Source organism: Schistocerca americana, unplaced genomic scaffold (genome assembly GCF_021461395.2).
Source record: "Schistocerca americana isolate TAMUIC-IGC-003095 unplaced genomic scaffold, iqSchAmer2.1 HiC_scaffold_1232, whole genome shotgun sequence".
Lineage (NCBI taxonomy): Eukaryota > Metazoa > Arthropoda > Insecta > Orthoptera > Acrididae > Schistocerca > Schistocerca americana.
This window is the reverse complement of record NW_025725300.1, coordinates 1-13,032: the sequence shown is the minus strand read 5'-3', so window position 1 is coordinate 13,032 and position 13,032 is coordinate 1. Positions and strand designations below refer to the sequence as shown.

The 13,032-nt window shown below is 48.2% G+C and overlaps 22 non-coding genes across 22 annotated transcripts; all 22 read left to right on the top strand.

Annotated features, from left to right (window-relative positions):
- Positions 1-389: 389 nt before the first annotated feature.
- Trnar-ccu lies at positions 390-462 on the top strand. Its single transcript has one exon. It is a non-coding gene; the product is annotated as a tRNA-Arg (tRNA).
- Positions 463-964: 502 nt separating this feature from the next.
- Trnar-ccu lies at positions 965-1,037 on the top strand. The gene has a single exon. It is a non-coding gene; the product is annotated as a tRNA-Arg (tRNA).
- A 502-nt stretch (positions 1,038-1,539) lies between these two features.
- Positions 1,540-1,612, top strand: Trnar-ccu. The gene has a single exon. It is a non-coding gene; the product is annotated as a tRNA-Arg (tRNA).
- A 502-nt stretch (positions 1,613-2,114) lies between these two features.
- Trnar-ccu lies at positions 2,115-2,187 on the top strand. Its single transcript has one exon. It is a non-coding gene; the product is annotated as a tRNA-Arg (tRNA).
- Positions 2,188-2,689: 502 nt separating this feature from the next.
- Trnar-ccu lies at positions 2,690-2,762 on the top strand. Its single transcript has one exon. It is a non-coding gene; the product is annotated as a tRNA-Arg (tRNA).
- Positions 2,763-3,264: 502 nt separating this feature from the next.
- Positions 3,265-3,337, top strand: Trnar-ccu. Its single transcript has one exon. It is a non-coding gene; the product is annotated as a tRNA-Arg (tRNA).
- A 502-nt stretch (positions 3,338-3,839) lies between these two features.
- Trnar-ccu lies at positions 3,840-3,912 on the top strand. The gene has a single exon. It is a non-coding gene; the product is annotated as a tRNA-Arg (tRNA).
- Positions 3,913-4,414: 502 nt separating this feature from the next.
- Trnar-ccu lies at positions 4,415-4,487 on the top strand. Its single transcript has one exon. It is a non-coding gene; the product is annotated as a tRNA-Arg (tRNA).
- A 502-nt stretch (positions 4,488-4,989) lies between these two features.
- Positions 4,990-5,062, top strand: Trnar-ccu. Its single transcript has one exon. It is a non-coding gene; the product is annotated as a tRNA-Arg (tRNA).
- Positions 5,063-5,564: 502 nt separating this feature from the next.
- On the top strand, positions 5,565-5,637 carry Trnar-ccu. The gene has a single exon. It is a non-coding gene; the product is annotated as a tRNA-Arg (tRNA).
- A 502-nt stretch (positions 5,638-6,139) lies between these two features.
- On the top strand, positions 6,140-6,212 carry Trnar-ccu. The gene has a single exon. It is a non-coding gene; the product is annotated as a tRNA-Arg (tRNA).
- Positions 6,213-6,714: 502 nt separating this feature from the next.
- Trnar-ccu lies at positions 6,715-6,787 on the top strand. The gene has a single exon. It is a non-coding gene; the product is annotated as a tRNA-Arg (tRNA).
- A 502-nt stretch (positions 6,788-7,289) lies between these two features.
- Trnar-ccu lies at positions 7,290-7,362 on the top strand. The gene has a single exon. It is a non-coding gene; the product is annotated as a tRNA-Arg (tRNA).
- Positions 7,363-7,864: 502 nt separating this feature from the next.
- On the top strand, positions 7,865-7,937 carry Trnar-ccu. The gene has a single exon. It is a non-coding gene; the product is annotated as a tRNA-Arg (tRNA).
- A 502-nt stretch (positions 7,938-8,439) lies between these two features.
- On the top strand, positions 8,440-8,512 carry Trnar-ccu. The gene has a single exon. It is a non-coding gene; the product is annotated as a tRNA-Arg (tRNA).
- Positions 8,513-9,014: 502 nt separating this feature from the next.
- Trnar-ccu lies at positions 9,015-9,087 on the top strand. Its single transcript has one exon. It is a non-coding gene; the product is annotated as a tRNA-Arg (tRNA).
- Positions 9,088-9,589: 502 nt separating this feature from the next.
- Trnar-ccu lies at positions 9,590-9,662 on the top strand. Its single transcript has one exon. It is a non-coding gene; the product is annotated as a tRNA-Arg (tRNA).
- A 502-nt stretch (positions 9,663-10,164) lies between these two features.
- Positions 10,165-10,237, top strand: Trnar-ccu. Its single transcript has one exon. It is a non-coding gene; the product is annotated as a tRNA-Arg (tRNA).
- A 502-nt stretch (positions 10,238-10,739) lies between these two features.
- Positions 10,740-10,812, top strand: Trnar-ccu. Its single transcript has one exon. It is a non-coding gene; the product is annotated as a tRNA-Arg (tRNA).
- Positions 10,813-11,314: 502 nt separating this feature from the next.
- Trnar-ccu lies at positions 11,315-11,387 on the top strand. The gene has a single exon. It is a non-coding gene; the product is annotated as a tRNA-Arg (tRNA).
- A 502-nt stretch (positions 11,388-11,889) lies between these two features.
- Positions 11,890-11,962, top strand: Trnar-ccu. The gene has a single exon. It is a non-coding gene; the product is annotated as a tRNA-Arg (tRNA).
- A 502-nt stretch (positions 11,963-12,464) lies between these two features.
- Positions 12,465-12,537, top strand: Trnar-ccu. The gene has a single exon. It is a non-coding gene; the product is annotated as a tRNA-Arg (tRNA).
- Positions 12,538-13,032: the final 495 nt, after the last annotated feature.

Here is a 13,032-nt window from a genome sequence, read left to right as displayed (position 1 = left end):
TACGCACTTACTGACAACCAAAAACGAAACGACGGCCATTATCAATCGACCTATTAGCAGCGGAAGTGTTTCAAAGCGTGATGGCGCTGTGAAAGGAAACGCTATTTTGAAATTGCTTGTTGGTAAACAGTATGACCCATATGAATAGTCACTTACCTGTCTTGTGTGCAGGACTTACAGTCCAGAAAGGGAATAGCCTAAGACGGCAGGTATAAGAATTGCCAGCAGAAAGTAGGCGCCTGGACTTGGATACGTCTGAGTATGTACAGGCACACAGGAAAGGCTCATGCGACGTCCTGACTCTCTGCAGACGTAGAGTAGCGCATCAGGAAGGGTACACTTGGCAAGTGTTGATTTGAGCGAGCACACCGCCAGCTTAGCGCCAGTCAGCCTCTGTGGCCTAATGGATAAGGCATCGGTCTCCTAAACCGGGGATTGTGGGTTCGAGTCCCACCAGAGGTACACGTTTTACTCACTGGGGCAAAATCACTCTCACCACATACAGCTGTAATAGTTGAGAAAGCTGGCGTTTCTGAGTGCTTACAGGTATCACAGGTATGACGACGATATGAAAATACGCACTTACTGACAACCAAAAACGAAACGACGGCCATTATCAATCGACCTATTAGCAGCGGAAGTGTTTCAAAGCGTGATGGCGCTGTGAAAGGAAACGCTATTTTGAAATTGCTTGTTGGTAAACAGTATGACCCATATGAATAGTCACTTACCTGTCTTGTGTGCAGGACTTACAGTCCAGAAAGGGAATAGCCTAAGACGGCAGGTATAAGAATTGCCAGCAGAAAGTAGGCGCCTGGACTTGGATACGTCTGAGTATGTACAGGCACACAGGAAAGGCTCATGCGACGTCCTGACTCTCTGCAGACGTAGAGTAGCGCATCAGGAAGGGTACACTTGGCAAGTGTTGATTTGAGCGAGCACACCGCCAGCTTAGCGCCAGTCAGCCTCTGTGGCCTAATGGATAAGGCATCGGTCTCCTAAACCGGGGATTGTGGGTTCGAGTCCCACCAGAGGTACACGTTTTACTCACTGGGGCAAAATCACTCTCACCACATACAGCTGTAATAGTTGAGAAAGCTGGCGTTTCTGAGTGCTTACAGGTATCACAGGTATGACGACGATATGAAAATACGCACTTACTGACAACCAAAAACGAAACGACGGCCATTATCAATCGACCTATTAGCAGCGGAAGTGTTTCAAAGCGTGATGGCGCTGTGAAAGGAAACGCTATTTTGAAATTGCTTGTTGGTAAACAGTATGACCCATATGAATAGTCACTTACCTGTCTTGTGTGCAGGACTTACAGTCCAGAAAGGGAATAGCCTAAGACGGCAGGTATAAGAATTGCCAGCAGAAAGTAGGCGCCTGGACTTGGATACGTCTGAGTATGTACAGGCACACAGGAAAGGCTCATGCGACGTCCTGACTCTCTGCAGACGTAGAGTAGCGCATCAGGAAGGGTACACTTGGCAAGTGTTGATTTGAGCGAGCACACCGCCAGCTTAGCGCCAGTCAGCCTCTGTGGCCTAATGGATAAGGCATCGGTCTCCTAAACCGGGGATTGTGGGTTCGAGTCCCACCAGAGGTACACGTTTTACTCACTGGGGCAAAATCACTCTCACCACATACAGCTGTAATAGTTGAGAAAGCTGGCGTTTCTGAGTGCTTACAGGTATCACAGGTATGACGACGATATGAAAATACGCACTTACTGACAACCAAAAACGAAACGACGGCCATTATCAATCGACCTATTAGCAGCGGAAGTGTTTCAAAGCGTGATGGCGCTGTGAAAGGAAACGCTATTTTGAAATTGCTTGTTGGTAAACAGTATGACCCATATGAATAGTCACTTACCTGTCTTGTGTGCAGGACTTACAGTCCAGAAAGGGAATAGCCTAAGACGGCAGGTATAAGAATTGCCAGCAGAAAGTAGGCGCCTGGACTTGGATACGTCTGAGTATGTACAGGCACACAGGAAAGGCTCATGCGACGTCCTGACTCTCTGCAGACGTAGAGTAGCGCATCAGGAAGGGTACACTTGGCAAGTGTTGATTTGAGCGAGCACACCGCCAGCTTAGCGCCAGTCAGCCTCTGTGGCCTAATGGATAAGGCATCGGTCTCCTAAACCGGGGATTGTGGGTTCGAGTCCCACCAGAGGTACACGTTTTACTCACTGGGGCAAAATCACTCTCACCACATACAGCTGTAATAGTTGAGAAAGCTGGCGTTTCTGAGTGCTTACAGGTATCACAGGTATGACGACGATATGAAAATACGCACTTACTGACAACCAAAAACGAAACGACGGCCATTATCAATCGACCTATTAGCAGCGGAAGTGTTTCAAAGCGTGATGGCGCTGTGAAAGGAAACGCTATTTTGAAATTGCTTGTTGGTAAACAGTATGACCCATATGAATAGTCACTTACCTGTCTTGTGTGCAGGACTTACAGTCCAGAAAGGGAATAGCCTAAGACGGCAGGTATAAGAATTGCCAGCAGAAAGTAGGCGCCTGGACTTGGATACGTCTGAGTATGTACAGGCACACAGGAAAGGCTCATGCGACGTCCTGACTCTCTGCAGACGTAGAGTAGCGCATCAGGAAGGGTACACTTGGCAAGTGTTGATTTGAGCGAGCACACCGCCAGCTTAGCGCCAGTCAGCCTCTGTGGCCTAATGGATAAGGCATCGGTCTCCTAAACCGGGGATTGTGGGTTCGAGTCCCACCAGAGGTACACGTTTTACTCACTGGGGCAAAATCACTCTCACCACATACAGCTGTAATAGTTGAGAAAGCTGGCGTTTCTGAGTGCTTACAGGTATCACAGGTATGACGACGATATGAAAATACGCACTTACTGACAACCAAAAACGAAACGACGGCCATTATCAATCGACCTATTAGCAGCGGAAGTGTTTCAAAGCGTGATGGCGCTGTGAAAGGAAACGCTATTTTGAAATTGCTTGTTGGTAAACAGTATGACCCATATGAATAGTCACTTACCTGTCTTGTGTGCAGGACTTACAGTCCAGAAAGGGAATAGCCTAAGACGGCAGGTATAAGAATTGCCAGCAGAAAGTAGGCGCCTGGACTTGGATACGTCTGAGTATGTACAGGCACACAGGAAAGGCTCATGCGACGTCCTGACTCTCTGCAGACGTAGAGTAGCGCATCAGGAAGGGTACACTTGGCAAGTGTTGATTTGAGCGAGCACACCGCCAGCTTAGCGCCAGTCAGCCTCTGTGGCCTAATGGATAAGGCATCGGTCTCCTAAACCGGGGATTGTGGGTTCGAGTCCCACCAGAGGTACACGTTTTACTCACTGGGGCAAAATCACTCTCACCACATACAGCTGTAATAGTTGAGAAAGCTGGCGTTTCTGAGTGCTTACAGGTATCACAGGTATGACGACGATATGAAAATACGCACTTACTGACAACCAAAAACGAAACGACGGCCATTATCAATCGACCTATTAGCAGCGGAAGTGTTTCAAAGCGTGATGGCGCTGTGAAAGGAAACGCTATTTTGAAATTGCTTGTTGGTAAACAGTATGACCCATATGAATAGTCACTTACCTGTCTTGTGTGCAGGACTTACAGTCCAGAAAGGGAATAGCCTAAGACGGCAGGTATAAGAATTGCCAGCAGAAAGTAGGCGCCTGGACTTGGATACGTCTGAGTATGTACAGGCACACAGGAAAGGCTCATGCGACGTCCTGACTCTCTGCAGACGTAGAGTAGCGCATCAGGAAGGGTACACTTGGCAAGTGTTGATTTGAGCGAGCACACCGCCAGCTTAGCGCCAGTCAGCCTCTGTGGCCTAATGGATAAGGCATCGGTCTCCTAAACCGGGGATTGTGGGTTCGAGTCCCACCAGAGGTACACGTTTTACTCACTGGGGCAAAATCACTCTCACCACATACAGCTGTAATAGTTGAGAAAGCTGGCGTTTCTGAGTGCTTACAGGTATCACAGGTATGACGACGATATGAAAATACGCACTTACTGACAACCAAAAACGAAACGACGGCCATTATCAATCGACCTATTAGCAGCGGAAGTGTTTCAAAGCGTGATGGCGCTGTGAAAGGAAACGCTATTTTGAAATTGCTTGTTGGTAAACAGTATGACCCATATGAATAGTCACTTACCTGTCTTGTGTGCAGGACTTACAGTCCAGAAAGGGAATAGCCTAAGACGGCAGGTATAAGAATTGCCAGCAGAAAGTAGGCGCCTGGACTTGGATACGTCTGAGTATGTACAGGCACACAGGAAAGGCTCATGCGACGTCCTGACTCTCTGCAGACGTAGAGTAGCGCATCAGGAAGGGTACACTTGGCAAGTGTTGATTTGAGCGAGCACACCGCCAGCTTAGCGCCAGTCAGCCTCTGTGGCCTAATGGATAAGGCATCGGTCTCCTAAACCGGGGATTGTGGGTTCGAGTCCCACCAGAGGTACACGTTTTACTCACTGGGGCAAAATCACTCTCACCACATACAGCTGTAATAGTTGAGAAAGCTGGCGTTTCTGAGTGCTTACAGGTATCACAGGTATGACGACGATATGAAAATACGCACTTACTGACAACCAAAAACGAAACGACGGCCATTATCAATCGACCTATTAGCAGCGGAAGTGTTTCAAAGCGTGATGGCGCTGTGAAAGGAAACGCTATTTTGAAATTGCTTGTTGGTAAACAGTATGACCCATATGAATAGTCACTTACCTGTCTTGTGTGCAGGACTTACAGTCCAGAAAGGGAATAGCCTAAGACGGCAGGTATAAGAATTGCCAGCAGAAAGTAGGCGCCTGGACTTGGATACGTCTGAGTATGTACAGGCACACAGGAAAGGCTCATGCGACGTCCTGACTCTCTGCAGACGTAGAGTAGCGCATCAGGAAGGGTACACTTGGCAAGTGTTGATTTGAGCGAGCACACCGCCAGCTTAGCGCCAGTCAGCCTCTGTGGCCTAATGGATAAGGCATCGGTCTCCTAAACCGGGGATTGTGGGTTCGAGTCCCACCAGAGGTACACGTTTTACTCACTGGGGCAAAATCACTCTCACCACATACAGCTGTAATAGTTGAGAAAGCTGGCGTTTCTGAGTGCTTACAGGTATCACAGGTATGACGACGATATGAAAATACGCACTTACTGACAACCAAAAACGAAACGACGGCCATTATCAATCGACCTATTAGCAGCGGAAGTGTTTCAAAGCGTGATGGCGCTGTGAAAGGAAACGCTATTTTGAAATTGCTTGTTGGTAAACAGTATGACCCATATGAATAGTCACTTACCTGTCTTGTGTGCAGGACTTACAGTCCAGAAAGGGAATAGCCTAAGACGGCAGGTATAAGAATTGCCAGCAGAAAGTAGGCGCCTGGACTTGGATACGTCTGAGTATGTACAGGCACACAGGAAAGGCTCATGCGACGTCCTGACTCTCTGCAGACGTAGAGTAGCGCATCAGGAAGGGTACACTTGGCAAGTGTTGATTTGAGCGAGCACACCGCCAGCTTAGCGCCAGTCAGCCTCTGTGGCCTAATGGATAAGGCATCGGTCTCCTAAACCGGGGATTGTGGGTTCGAGTCCCACCAGAGGTACACGTTTTACTCACTGGGGCAAAATCACTCTCACCACATACAGCTGTAATAGTTGAGAAAGCTGGCGTTTCTGAGTGCTTACAGGTATCACAGGTATGACGACGATATGAAAATACGCACTTACTGACAACCAAAAACGAAACGACGGCCATTATCAATCGACCTATTAGCAGCGGAAGTGTTTCAAAGCGTGATGGCGCTGTGAAAGGAAACGCTATTTTGAAATTGCTTGTTGGTAAACAGTATGACCCATATGAATAGTCACTTACCTGTCTTGTGTGCAGGACTTACAGTCCAGAAAGGGAATAGCCTAAGACGGCAGGTATAAGAATTGCCAGCAGAAAGTAGGCGCCTGGACTTGGATACGTCTGAGTATGTACAGGCACACAGGAAAGGCTCATGCGACGTCCTGACTCTCTGCAGACGTAGAGTAGCGCATCAGGAAGGGTACACTTGGCAAGTGTTGATTTGAGCGAGCACACCGCCAGCTTAGCGCCAGTCAGCCTCTGTGGCCTAATGGATAAGGCATCGGTCTCCTAAACCGGGGATTGTGGGTTCGAGTCCCACCAGAGGTACACGTTTTACTCACTGGGGCAAAATCACTCTCACCACATACAGCTGTAATAGTTGAGAAAGCTGGCGTTTCTGAGTGCTTACAGGTATCACAGGTATGACGACGATATGAAAATACGCACTTACTGACAACCAAAAACGAAACGACGGCCATTATCAATCGACCTATTAGCAGCGGAAGTGTTTCAAAGCGTGATGGCGCTGTGAAAGGAAACGCTATTTTGAAATTGCTTGTTGGTAAACAGTATGACCCATATGAATAGTCACTTACCTGTCTTGTGTGCAGGACTTACAGTCCAGAAAGGGAATAGCCTAAGACGGCAGGTATAAGAATTGCCAGCAGAAAGTAGGCGCCTGGACTTGGATACGTCTGAGTATGTACAGGCACACAGGAAAGGCTCATGCGACGTCCTGACTCTCTGCAGACGTAGAGTAGCGCATCAGGAAGGGTACACTTGGCAAGTGTTGATTTGAGCGAGCACACCGCCAGCTTAGCGCCAGTCAGCCTCTGTGGCCTAATGGATAAGGCATCGGTCTCCTAAACCGGGGATTGTGGGTTCGAGTCCCACCAGAGGTACACGTTTTACTCACTGGGGCAAAATCACTCTCACCACATACAGCTGTAATAGTTGAGAAAGCTGGCGTTTCTGAGTGCTTACAGGTATCACAGGTATGACGACGATATGAAAATACGCACTTACTGACAACCAAAAACGAAACGACGGCCATTATCAATCGACCTATTAGCAGCGGAAGTGTTTCAAAGCGTGATGGCGCTGTGAAAGGAAACGCTATTTTGAAATTGCTTGTTGGTAAACAGTATGACCCATATGAATAGTCACTTACCTGTCTTGTGTGCAGGACTTACAGTCCAGAAAGGGAATAGCCTAAGACGGCAGGTATAAGAATTGCCAGCAGAAAGTAGGCGCCTGGACTTGGATACGTCTGAGTATGTACAGGCACACAGGAAAGGCTCATGCGACGTCCTGACTCTCTGCAGACGTAGAGTAGCGCATCAGGAAGGGTACACTTGGCAAGTGTTGATTTGAGCGAGCACACCGCCAGCTTAGCGCCAGTCAGCCTCTGTGGCCTAATGGATAAGGCATCGGTCTCCTAAACCGGGGATTGTGGGTTCGAGTCCCACCAGAGGTACACGTTTTACTCACTGGGGCAAAATCACTCTCACCACATACAGCTGTAATAGTTGAGAAAGCTGGCGTTTCTGAGTGCTTACAGGTATCACAGGTATGACGACGATATGAAAATACGCACTTACTGACAACCAAAAACGAAACGACGGCCATTATCAATCGACCTATTAGCAGCGGAAGTGTTTCAAAGCGTGATGGCGCTGTGAAAGGAAACGCTATTTTGAAATTGCTTGTTGGTAAACAGTATGACCCATATGAATAGTCACTTACCTGTCTTGTGTGCAGGACTTACAGTCCAGAAAGGGAATAGCCTAAGACGGCAGGTATAAGAATTGCCAGCAGAAAGTAGGCGCCTGGACTTGGATACGTCTGAGTATGTACAGGCACACAGGAAAGGCTCATGCGACGTCCTGACTCTCTGCAGACGTAGAGTAGCGCATCAGGAAGGGTACACTTGGCAAGTGTTGATTTGAGCGAGCACACCGCCAGCTTAGCGCCAGTCAGCCTCTGTGGCCTAATGGATAAGGCATCGGTCTCCTAAACCGGGGATTGTGGGTTCGAGTCCCACCAGAGGTACACGTTTTACTCACTGGGGCAAAATCACTCTCACCACATACAGCTGTAATAGTTGAGAAAGCTGGCGTTTCTGAGTGCTTACAGGTATCACAGGTATGACGACGATATGAAAATACGCACTTACTGACAACCAAAAACGAAACGACGGCCATTATCAATCGACCTATTAGCAGCGGAAGTGTTTCAAAGCGTGATGGCGCTGTGAAAGGAAACGCTATTTTGAAATTGCTTGTTGGTAAACAGTATGACCCATATGAATAGTCACTTACCTGTCTTGTGTGCAGGACTTACAGTCCAGAAAGGGAATAGCCTAAGACGGCAGGTATAAGAATTGCCAGCAGAAAGTAGGCGCCTGGACTTGGATACGTCTGAGTATGTACAGGCACACAGGAAAGGCTCATGCGACGTCCTGACTCTCTGCAGACGTAGAGTAGCGCATCAGGAAGGGTACACTTGGCAAGTGTTGATTTGAGCGAGCACACCGCCAGCTTAGCGCCAGTCAGCCTCTGTGGCCTAATGGATAAGGCATCGGTCTCCTAAACCGGGGATTGTGGGTTCGAGTCCCACCAGAGGTACACGTTTTACTCACTGGGGCAAAATCACTCTCACCACATACAGCTGTAATAGTTGAGAAAGCTGGCGTTTCTGAGTGCTTACAGGTATCACAGGTATGACGACGATATGAAAATACGCACTTACTGACAACCAAAAACGAAACGACGGCCATTATCAATCGACCTATTAGCAGCGGAAGTGTTTCAAAGCGTGATGGCGCTGTGAAAGGAAACGCTATTTTGAAATTGCTTGTTGGTAAACAGTATGACCCATATGAATAGTCACTTACCTGTCTTGTGTGCAGGACTTACAGTCCAGAAAGGGAATAGCCTAAGACGGCAGGTATAAGAATTGCCAGCAGAAAGTAGGCGCCTGGACTTGGATACGTCTGAGTATGTACAGGCACACAGGAAAGGCTCATGCGACGTCCTGACTCTCTGCAGACGTAGAGTAGCGCATCAGGAAGGGTACACTTGGCAAGTGTTGATTTGAGCGAGCACACCGCCAGCTTAGCGCCAGTCAGCCTCTGTGGCCTAATGGATAAGGCATCGGTCTCCTAAACCGGGGATTGTGGGTTCGAGTCCCACCAGAGGTACACGTTTTACTCACTGGGGCAAAATCACTCTCACCACATACAGCTGTAATAGTTGAGAAAGCTGGCGTTTCTGAGTGCTTACAGGTATCACAGGTATGACGACGATATGAAAATACGCACTTACTGACAACCAAAAACGAAACGACGGCCATTATCAATCGACCTATTAGCAGCGGAAGTGTTTCAAAGCGTGATGGCGCTGTGAAAGGAAACGCTATTTTGAAATTGCTTGTTGGTAAACAGTATGACCCATATGAATAGTCACTTACCTGTCTTGTGTGCAGGACTTACAGTCCAGAAAGGGAATAGCCTAAGACGGCAGGTATAAGAATTGCCAGCAGAAAGTAGGCGCCTGGACTTGGATACGTCTGAGTATGTACAGGCACACAGGAAAGGCTCATGCGACGTCCTGACTCTCTGCAGACGTAGAGTAGCGCATCAGGAAGGGTACACTTGGCAAGTGTTGATTTGAGCGAGCACACCGCCAGCTTAGCGCCAGTCAGCCTCTGTGGCCTAATGGATAAGGCATCGGTCTCCTAAACCGGGGATTGTGGGTTCGAGTCCCACCAGAGGTACACGTTTTACTCACTGGGGCAAAATCACTCTCACCACATACAGCTGTAATAGTTGAGAAAGCTGGCGTTTCTGAGTGCTTACAGGTATCACAGGTATGACGACGATATGAAAATACGCACTTACTGACAACCAAAAACGAAACGACGGCCATTATCAATCGACCTATTAGCAGCGGAAGTGTTTCAAAGCGTGATGGCGCTGTGAAAGGAAACGCTATTTTGAAATTGCTTGTTGGTAAACAGTATGACCCATATGAATAGTCACTTACCTGTCTTGTGTGCAGGACTTACAGTCCAGAAAGGGAATAGCCTAAGACGGCAGGTATAAGAATTGCCAGCAGAAAGTAGGCGCCTGGACTTGGATACGTCTGAGTATGTACAGGCACACAGGAAAGGCTCATGCGACGTCCTGACTCTCTGCAGACGTAGAGTAGCGCATCAGGAAGGGTACACTTGGCAAGTGTTGATTTGAGCGAGCACACCGCCAGCTTAGCGCCAGTCAGCCTCTGTGGCCTAATGGATAAGGCATCGGTCTCCTAAACCGGGGATTGTGGGTTCGAGTCCCACCAGAGGTACACGTTTTACTCACTGGGGCAAAATCACTCTCACCACATACAGCTGTAATAGTTGAGAAAGCTGGCGTTTCTGAGTGCTTACAGGTATCACAGGTATGACGACGATATGAAAATACGCACTTACTGACAACCAAAAACGAAACGACGGCCATTATCAATCGACCTATTAGCAGCGGAAGTGTTTCAAAGCGTGATGGCGCTGTGAAAGGAAACGCTATTTTGAAATTGCTTGTTGGTAAACAGTATGACCCATATGAATAGTCACTTACCTGTCTTGTGTGCAGGACTTACAGTCCAGAAAGGGAATAGCCTAAGACGGCAGGTATAAGAATTGCCAGCAGAAAGTAGGCGCCTGGACTTGGATACGTCTGAGTATGTACAGGCACACAGGAAAGGCTCATGCGACGTCCTGACTCTCTGCAGACGTAGAGTAGCGCATCAGGAAGGGTACACTTGGCAAGTGTTGATTTGAGCGAGCACACCGCCAGCTTAGCGCCAGTCAGCCTCTGTGGCCTAATGGATAAGGCATCGGTCTCCTAAACCGGGGATTGTGGGTTCGAGTCCCACCAGAGGTACACGTTTTACTCACTGGGGCAAAATCACTCTCACCACATACAGCTGTAATAGTTGAGAAAGCTGGCGTTTCTGAGTGCTTACAGGTATCACAGGTATGACGACGATATGAAAATACGCACTTACTGACAACCAAAAACGAAACGACGGCCATTATCAATCGACCTATTAGCAGCGGAAGTGTTTCAAAGCGTGATGGCGCTGTGAAAGGAAACGCTATTTTGAAATTGCTTGTTGGTAAACAGTATGACCCATATGAATAGTCACTTACCTGTCTTGTGTGCAGGACTTACAGTCCAGAAAGGGAATAGCCTAAGACGGCAGGTATAAGAATTGCCAGCAGAAAGTAGGCGCCTGGACTTGGATACGTCTGAGTATGTACAGGCACACAGGAAAGGCTCATGCGACGTCCTGACTCTCTGCAGACGTAGAGTAGCGCATCAGGAAGGGTACACTTGGCAAGTGTTGATTTGAGCGAGCACACCGCCAGCTTAGCGCCAGTCAGCCTCTGTGGCCTAATGGATAAGGCATCGGTCTCCTAAACCGGGGATTGTGGGTTCGAGTCCCACCAGAGGTACACGTTTTACTCACTGGGGCAAAATCACTCTCACCACATACAGCTGTAATAGTTGAGAAAGCTGGCGTTTCTGAGTGCTTACAGGTATCACAGGTATGACGACGATATGAAAATACGCACTTACTGACAACCAAAAACGAAACGACGGCCATTATCAATCGACCTATTAGCAGCGGAAGTGTTTCAAAGCGTGATGGCGCTGTGAAAGGAAACGCTATTTTGAAATTGCTTGTTGGTAAACAGTATGACCCATATGAATAGTCACTTACCTGTCTTGTGTGCAGGACTTACAGTCCAGAAAGGGAATAGCCTAAGACGGCAGGTATAAGAATTGCCAGCAGAAAGTAGGCGCCTGGACTTGGATACGTCTGAGTATGTACAGGCACACAGGAAAGGCTCATGCGACGTCCTGACTCTCTGCAGACGTAGAGTAGCGCATCAGGAAGGGTACACTTGGCAAGTGTTGATTTGAGCGAGCACACCGCCAGCTTAGCGCCAGTCAGCCTCTGTGGCCTAATGGATAAGGCATCGGTCTCCTAAACCGGGGATTGTGGGTTCGAGTCCCACCAGAGGTACACGTTTTACTCACTGGGGCAAAATCACTCTCACCACATACAGCTGTAATAGTTGAGAAAGCTGGCGTTTCTGAGTGCTTACAGGTATCACAGGTATGACGACGATATGAAAATACGCACTTACTGACAACCAAAAACGAAACGACGGCCATTATCAATCGACCTATTAGCAGCGGAAGTGTTTCAAAGCGTGATGGCGCTGTGAAAGGAAACGCTATTTTGAAATTGCTTGTTGGTAAACAGTATGACCCATATGAATAGTCACTTACCTGTCTTGTGTGCAGGACTTACAGTCCAGAAAGGGAATAGCCTAAGACGGCAGGTATAAGAATTGCCAGCAGAAAGTAGGCGCCTGGACTTGGATACGTCTGAGTATGTACAGGCACACAGGAAAGGCTCATGCGACGTCCTGACTCTCTGCAGACGTAGAGTAGCGCATCAGGAAGGGTACACTTGGCAAGTGTTGATTTGAGCGAGCACACCGCCAGCTTAGCGCCAGTCAGCCTCTGTGGCCTAATGGATAAGGCATCGGTCTCCTAAACCGGGGATTGTGGGTTCGAGTCCCACCAGAGGTACACGTTTTACTCACTGGGGCAAAATCACTCTCACCACATACAGCTGTAATAGTTGAGAAAGCTGGCGTTTCTGAGTGCTTACAGGTATCACAGGTATGACGACGATATGAAAATACGCACTTACTGACAACCAAAAACGAAACGACGGCCATTATCAATCGACCTATTAGCAGCGGAAGTGTTTCAAAGCGTGATGGCGCTGTGAAAGGAAACGCTATTTTGAAATTGCTTGTTGGTAAACAGTATGACCCATATGAATAGTCACTTACCTGTCTTGTGTGCAGGACTTACAGTCCAGAAAGGGAATAGCCTAAGACGGCAGGTATAAGAATTGCCAGCAGAAAGTAGGCGCCTGGACTTGGATACGTCTGAGTATGTACAGGCACACAGGAAAGGCTCATGCGACGTCCTGACTCTCTGCAGACGTAGAGTAGCGCATCAGGAAGGGTACACTTGGCAAGTGTTGATTTGAGCGAGCACACCGCCAGCTTAGCG